Source organism: Littorina saxatilis, linkage group LG13 (genome assembly GCF_037325665.1).
Source record: "Littorina saxatilis isolate snail1 linkage group LG13, US_GU_Lsax_2.0, whole genome shotgun sequence".
NCBI lineage: Eukaryota > Metazoa > Mollusca > Gastropoda > Littorinimorpha > Littorinidae > Littorina > Littorina saxatilis.
In genome coordinates this window covers 31,662,748-31,671,154 of record NC_090257.1, presented here as the reverse complement: position 1 = coordinate 31,671,154, position 8,407 = coordinate 31,662,748, and the positions used below count along the sequence as shown (strand labels likewise).

The window sequence follows — 8,407 nt, the reverse complement described above, 5'->3', positions numbered from 1 at the left end:
GTTTCCAGTACAAAGGACTTAACATTTCTTCCATACTGCTTGACTAAAATCTGTACAAACATTGACTATATAAGAAACACTTAACAAGGGTAAAAGGAGAAACAGAATCCGTTAGTCGCCTCTTACGACATGCTGGGGAGCATCGGGTAAATTCTTCCCCCTAACCTGCGGGGGGTCTTTTTGGAAATGCGCTTCAGACAAATGCCTTTGCACACTTCTTCTTCTTCTTCTTCTGCGTTCGTGGGCTGAAACTCCCACGTACACTCGTGTTTTTGCACGAGTGGAATTTTACGTGTATGACCGTTTTTACCCCGCCATTTAGGCAGCCATACGCCGCTTTCGGAGGAAGCATGCTGGGTATTTTCGTGTTTCTATAACCCACCGAACTCTGACATGGATTACAGGATCTTTTACGTGCGCACTTGGTCTTGTGCTTGCGTGTACACACGAAGGGGGATAAGCCACTAGCAGGTCTGCACATAAGTTGACCTGGGAGATCGGAAAAATCTCCACACTTAACCCACCAGGCGGCCGCGGCCGGGATTCGAACCCTCGACCTTCCGATTAGGAGGCCGACGTCTTACCACCACGCCACAGCGCCCGTCGCCTTTGCACACGTTATGTTACTCACAGCAAAATGCAAGAATAATTGGGGACCATATGGGATGGGGCAAATTGGGAGGGAGCAATTCGGGACACCACCACAAATATCTACCAAATATTTACAAATAGCTATCTTAGTACATGCATAACATGCTGTACCAATACACAATTTCTTTAAATAACTACTACTATGTAAGGATTATTGGCAGTCTCCCGGAGCATGTTTCACGCTATCCTGCGATCAGGACAAGCGACTGACTGTGATGTGTATGCTGTGCGGCGTGCGCTACATAAGAAACCTTTTTTTAAATTTGTATTAAATATAATCACCTGAGCCACGAATGGCTAGCTGACAGCGGCTATCTTTTACACAACAAATTCTGAACTCTGATGAACTCGTGACCGCTGATTTTTAAAGGCAAGGGGTATCATATTGTGCGCATGGCATACACATCCAAGTTGGTCGTTTGTCCCGATTGTGGGATACAGCCCGTCAGAGGCGTAGAGCGTGCTCGAGATGTTTTGAAAAACCTGACTGCAGTACAGGGATTTTTACACCTCCGGACTGCTGATAATCCTAACAGAATTATTTTCAAAAACCGTCTATTGCCTTGAAAGCAAACCTGGAATTTCTGATGCGAGTTGCCAGAAAGAAAGTTCACTAACAAGATCCAGGCCAACACCACCCCCCCCCATCCCCCCCATCCCCCTAAATAACACTAAGGAGTGAGGTGAGCTTAAATAACTAATTAATTAATCAATCAATAAATTCTCTGCTGAAATCCCCAACTTCGCGCATCGAAGCTATGAAAAACAGGACACTGCCACGTTTCCATTCAGCTAAACGCCACACCATTTTCAAGAGGGGATGTCTCAGGAAGAAAGATGTGACGCTCCCGATTCATATGTTTCAGAAGACAGCCCACCTGAGAAAAAGAAGAACACAATATAGAAATAATAACAACCTGTCAACCACAAATACATTAAAGTTTTTCAAACAGTTCACTAATCCGACAAACTCATGCTCGTTTCTGGTGCATTTGATAAAGCCAATTACGGGTAGATGCTAGACAACAGCAAAACCACCACCACATAACAACACAAGATTGTTTATGGTTGTTTACAGTCTCTTGAACACAGGAGTCAATCGAGACCATATATATAACAAGAAGCATAAAAAAGCACTTCAGTTTGAAACCCAGGTTCAATGTAGTAAATGATATTGCATCAATGTTCCATCCATCCTCAGCACTTTCAAAACCAGTTTCTTCTAGGTCATACACACCTTTTCCTCGATTGATCCACAGTACATCAGATCGCTATTGTTCTTTTTATGATTTGCACCAAGGGAATGATTAACATTTCTGTCTTAGTCATATGTAACAAGCTTTAAGCAAAAGCATAATATTCTACACATTCACATATTGTAAGGTTGAAGGGGTCTATGTCGACCAAAAGAAGGTGTATTCCCCATAGCCATAGGTGTTTTCCCTGTGTACCGGGAATACAGTTGGATTTTCTGTAAAGAAGTATAATATCGTACAATCTTGCGCCAAGCGCGTGACTGCGGTTAGATAGGAGAATCTATTTAAAATCCTGAATTCGCGTGCGGCATCCAGCCAAGCAAAACATGCTTCGACCGTTTATCAAAACGGATTTAGTTAAAGAAACATCTGCACCCCCACCCCCAACAGCCTGGTATTATGTTTTCCTCGCTGGTACTCTCGTCCATTGAATCACTTTCACTTTCGTAAGCTTGAAGTAACTCCATGGCGTCTAACGGAAGTATATTCCCTGTATATGTACAGGAAATTAACATACAGGGAATACAGCCACTGTTGGTCGACATAGACCCCTTCTAAAGTGCTGCAGTAGTTACCTTTCCCTCCAAGGACCAAGCTGTTCATCCACTGTAGGGCTGACCGGGGTTCCCCCTTAGCAGAGTGAGTGGCGAATCCTGGCTGATAAATTTCCTTTCATTTTCCATGAATGAAGAATACCAGCTGGGTTCTTTTATTCATGGACCTGTGTTCTGCAACACACACAAATCAGCCACCATCTTGTAAATATATGTAAAAGAAAGCAAGTGGCAATCTGAATAACAGAATACAAAATGATCAATCCACACAATCATACTTCAGCACTGAAAGTCCACAAAATGAAGCACTGCTAGTACATGTACTTCTCATAATTTACTGAAACTTTACTCGTCAAAACAACCATTTGTTTTATCAACTTTACTCGCATGTGGCGAGTAGATTAACATTTCTACTCACCATTTACATGATTTTTACTCGCCATGGCGAGTAATTGAAAATACTCGCCACTTTCAGGCCTGTACTTGTGCATGAGATGTGTTTACCATCCATATGCCCAGACCATGCGCCCTTCTGTTGTGCTCAGAACAGTAAAGAGTTGCTTGCTGGGGTGGTTGTTCATAAGTTAACAGTTCACAAGAGGGCACAAACAAGAGCAAAAACACAGGTGCCTGATTCAAACTCATTCAAATGCAGAACCTTATTTTTGCATGAACAGAGTAAGACATGATTCTTACATAGCTGACCCTACCCCTGGCAGAAAAGTGCTTGAAATTGTCCATGTGGTCTCTATCAGTACATTTGATGCGTATTTGTGATACATATATACTGATATAGAGACAAGTAACAAGTGGACATTTCCTCTGACACCTCTACCATTTGTACACCTGCACAAATCTCCTGCCATAGACTACAAAAGGAAAACATACAAATCAAAACAAACACAAATTTAACCTAATGTTTACCTTTCAGCAGCAGAAAAGGCTGTGTTTTCTGTGGTGTCTCAGAGTAAAGCCACGGTGTTGGAGATCTATGCAAAACTAGGCTGTAGGCAAGGTCCAACATCTTTAGCTGCACACACAAAAAGAAGAAGCAAGAAATCACATGACATAGATGACATTCCTCACTAGTACAAAACCACAACTACACTAGTCAACTACCAATGTAAGAATCATAGTCCTGCAAGATTACCCTCTTAAAAAGTAAGATTGCTTTCATTCAAACACTACCGTGGGACCAAACTCCCCCCCCCCCCCCCCCTCCTTTTTTTGAGTTTTTCCTACATGTGTGTTGATGTTTCCATTAATTCCAAGCCCTGAAACTGTGAACTTGAGATCTTTATGTATGCACACAGTCACAGGCTTAATAAGCTATTCAGAAACCAAGCAGAGTCTGCACAACGTCAATTCTGAGAAATAAATCCCCACAACCGGTTTCAAGGCCACTATACCGACTGAGCTATTGCTTGCCATGCCAACCTCCACCCCCATTTGGAACATGCACAACTAGTATACCCATACACATGTAATAATACTGCTTGCCTTCCTCCCCCACCCTCCAAATCAATAAACACTAAATGTATGCAATCAGTAATCTTTTAGTTAGTAGTTGACTACCATCACTACTCTCTCCACACCCACCCACCCTCTTGCACACCAGCGACACACCCCCATCGCCCAATCATTTCCATGATTCTCTCTGCCATATAGTTATCCTAAACACTAAGATTATGACACATTTGTTTTCCAATTAGGAACATAAAAAATTACTGTAAAAAAAATGTACAATCATGCACTCTCTGAGTCTGACAAGAGAGTGTGAGAAAAGTCAAGAAAGCAAGACATGTGTGACATAACTAAATCTTCTAATCTATTCCTGAGATTTACTCTTGACAGCTTAAAATGGAACCTCATGCACTTACTGTTCTGAATTGTAGAAATTTCTTGTAGTTATAGCAGCAAAGGCAGTTTTATTGGGTACCACCAGGTGTCACTCTGTCATCATCTGATCAAGCATTCAAGCAAATGGTTCAGCACTGAAACAGTAAATAGCAAGAGTGTACAGAAAAATACACAAACTTTCTCATTAATTTGTATCTTCAACTTCACATTATTCATAAATAATGATACCTTACTTTGACTAAGTTTGAGTAGGATTAACACCATGCAGAGCCAGAAGTTAACTTGAAATAAAATAACTATACGTTACTCAATACTGCACTCAATGAGTCAATTGTCAGCAAAGGTGATAATCAATGCAAGGTAAAACCAAAGGATGCAACTCAGTCAGCAATTGCAAAAACTACATAATTCTAATCAAGCTGTCAGTTTCATTAGCTATCAGAATTCAAAACATGTTCTTGTTTTTGTTGTTGCTCATGACTACATTAATGTATCTCAGCATTTCTAGTTTCTACACTATAGCCATTAAAAAAAACCAAAAGAAGTGTCCCAATGTTTAATGAAGCGCTCTTGCAATTAAGTCACAATTGTTTGCAGTTGCTGAGAAAAGCTAATAGTAATAGTCCTTACAGTAAGTTGAGTAACAAATTATAAACAATTGCTGTTAACACTCATAGTACAAGAGAGCAAACCACTGCAAAACTATAGTCATTTATCAATGTTATGCTTGCCATCCACCCCCGACCCCAAACCTCTCCCATATTTTATGTACATCAGACTAGTATTCTTGTTAGTTCATTTCAGCTGTAACAGTGACAACACGTTTGCACACTACAGACCTGGAAGTGGAAATGTTAACACATGGAGTGCTAAATTTCAGGATACAATCTGTTTGTTTGTTTGCTTAACGCCCAGTCGACCACGAAGGGCCAATCAGGGCGGTGCTGCTTTGACATTTAACGTGCGCCACACACAAGACAGAAGTCGCAGCACAGGCTTCGTGTCTCACCCAGTCACATTATTCTGACACCGGACCAACCAGTCCTAGCACTAACCCCATAATGCCAGACGCCAGGCGGAGCAGCCACTAGATTGCCATTTTTTTTAAAAGTCTTAGGTATGACCCGGCCGGGGTTCGAACCACGACCTCCCGATCACGGGGCGGGCGCCTTACCACAAGGCCAACCGTGCCGGTCATACAATCTGTTTCAAAGTACAAACACTGGCAATCGGAGAGAACAGTGTTACTGTAAGTCTTTACAGTAACATCAAACAGTATCCCCTCTTTTTGGTAGTACAGTGGAACAACATGATTAAAGACTCCCTCCCTTTTAAGACCCTGTTTTCTCAGATTTGTCTGTCCACAACCTCTCTATATTTACTCTCATCTCAAGACTTCTTCCTTTCAAGACCTGATTTTTTCAGATTTGTTTAGGTCCTAAAAGGAAGGGGGGGGGGGGGGGGGGGGGGGGGGGTCGATCGACTTTACTGGTACCGTGAAACCGAAAGTGACCAAGTCATCAAGGGCACGTATATTCCTGCTGCTCTGTTAGCACCGATCATATTTTAGAAACGTTGCACTCTGTCGTCAACACGAATGTAGGAATAAAAAGAATATGGCGCTACGTAGAAGGACCATCACCGAGGACGGTGATGACAAAACCACATCCCAACAAGAAATTCTGGACATTCATCAAGTCCAAGCAAAACGAATACTCTGGCATCTCTGCGCTCAAGGAGTCTGGGAAACTGATCACAGATGACAAAGAGAAAGCAGAGCTGCTCTAAACGCCAGTTCGAATCTGCCTTCAGCACCAAAGAAGAACTCAACGTAGAAGACTTTGAGCTCGCCTGCCCCATGCCCCCTCTCAGCCCACAACAACCACCCCTCGAAGACATCACCATCACGGCCCCAGGCGTTGAAAAACTCCTACGTAACCTGAACCCCAACAAAGCTAGTGGGCCAGACCAACTCAGCCCCCGCGTCCTGAAAGAGGTAGCGACGGAGCTTGCACCGGCGCTAACACTATTGTTCCAGGCCTCTCTCAAATCGGAGTGGTACCAGCAGACTGGAAGCTAGCCATGTAACGCCAGTTTCAAGAAAGGGGAGCGTTACAGCCGGAGAACTATCGACCAATCTCCCTCACATCTATCCCCTGCAAGCTCCTAGAACACATCATTGTGAGCGCCATCCTCACCTACTGCGAACAACACCAAATACTCTGTCCTGAACAACACGGCTTCCGACGGAGAAGATCATGCGAGACCCAGCTGCTGGGGTTTGTCGACGAGGCCTCGTTCGCGCTTGAGCAAGGGCATCAGGTGGACCTTCTAGTGCTGGATTTTCCCCGCGCGTTTGACAAGGTCAGTCACAGTACTCGTGCACAAACTCCGTCAGTACGGCATAGGTGGGAAAGTTAACGCCTGGGTCGAGGATTTCCTCACCAACAGGAAGCAGTCCGTCGTCGTCGTCAACGGGGCCATCTCAGAGCTAGCTCCAGTGGAAAGTGGCGTTCCTCAAGGGTCCGTGCTCGGACCGACGCTATTTCTGCTGTACAATAAACGATCTCCCGTCAAACCTGACCTCGACTCGCGCGACTTTTCGCGACGACACAGCGTGCCACGCTGACGTCAAGACAACAGCGGACCAAGAAAAACCTCCAAACAGACCTCGACAGACTGGCGTCCTGGGAACAGAAGTGGAAGATGGCATTCCATCCTGCCAAATGCAACACAGTACACATGACCCGACGCCGTACCACCCTACCATACGAGTACCAGCTCCACGGCCAGAAAACTCCAGGAGGAGACCCAGGCCAAGTACCTCGGCGTCACCCTGACCAAAGACCTGAAGTGGAACACCACATCGCCAACATCACCACAAGGCGAACAGAGCACTTGGCTTTGCTAGACGCAACATCAAGCTCAGCAACAGAAGGTCAAGGCGGCTGCATACAAGGCACTAGTACGACCCATCCTAGAGTATGCCAGCCCAGTATGGGACCCACAACACGCTGAAGACAGTGCCTCTCTCGAAAAGGTCCAAAGAAGAGCAGCCAGATGGGTGTCGCATCGCTTCCGCCCAGACCTCCAGCGTCAACAACATGCTCGAAGACCTTGAGTGGCTACGCTTGAGAGCAGACGGAGGCGAGCGAGACTAACAACTTTCTACAAAGTCCACCACGACCTTGTCGCAGTGAAGAGTAACCACGCACCAAAGCCAAGACCACCAAGTGCACGACCAGGCAGACCCACGCTCTGTCCTACGAAATCCCCCACTCCAGGACAGCCTACAGGCAGAAAACATTCTTCCCGCGCACCATTCCAGAGTGGAACCGCCTGCCTGTAGAAACTGCCACAGCGCCATCCCTGGCATCCTTTCAGGCCAGGCTGGCAAACTCTCCACTGACCCATCATCCATCCCTCCCCCCCCCCCACCCCCCCACCCACCCCAACCTCCCCCCCCCCCACCCCCCCCCTGAACTTCACCCCTGACCAAGCAATAGACCGGAACCACCATCACCCAAGCGTAGCAGATTCATCACCATGCTGATGTTGGCTACCTATCACTAAGAAGAAGAAGAAATAGTATTACCTTCACCAGCTGTCTCCATGGAGTCGAAAGACCATCGGCCGGTTTGGCTCGCTTGTGCCATTCCTGGATGAAATTGAAATGACCCTGGCTGCTCCGTTCTTGGCATCAATGGCAGTGCCAAAAAAAGCGAATCCCGACTCCCATCCAGGATAAGCTGTACGGCACGGCGGCGTCTCTGCAGATGACCACTACATTTGGACGATTTGGACTGGTCTACACGTTGTTGCAACAAGCAGAAGAAGATACAGATAAGGTGGCGGGAGTGATGTCCCTTCGCTGCAGTGACTGAAAATACAAAACTATCTCAAAATAATGTTGTGACAAAAGAAATTAAACGTTCAAATGACTTACCACCCCCTCTGCTATGTCAGTTGCGAGTATGTCAGTATGTGTTTGTGTTTGTGTGTGTGTGTGTGTGTGTGTGTGTGTGTGTGTGTGTGCCCGGCAGTGTGCCCGTCAGTGTGTACGGTACGTGTGTGTGTGTCAGTGTC

General features: G+C 45.4%; 1 long non-coding RNA gene across 1 annotated transcript; it reads right to left on the bottom strand.

Moving 5' to 3' along the window:
- Positions 1–1,309: 1,309 nt before the first annotated feature.
- LOC138945505 (uncharacterized) lies at positions 1,310–8,050 on the bottom strand. The gene is made up of 5 exons (XR_011449019.1): positions 7,917–8,050; positions 4,342–4,455; positions 3,386–3,491; positions 2,483–2,635; positions 1,310–1,529 (listed from the first exon to the last, which is right to left on the bottom strand). It is a non-coding gene; the product is annotated as an uncharacterized lncRNA (long non-coding RNA).
- Positions 8,051–8,407: the final 357 nt, after the last annotated feature.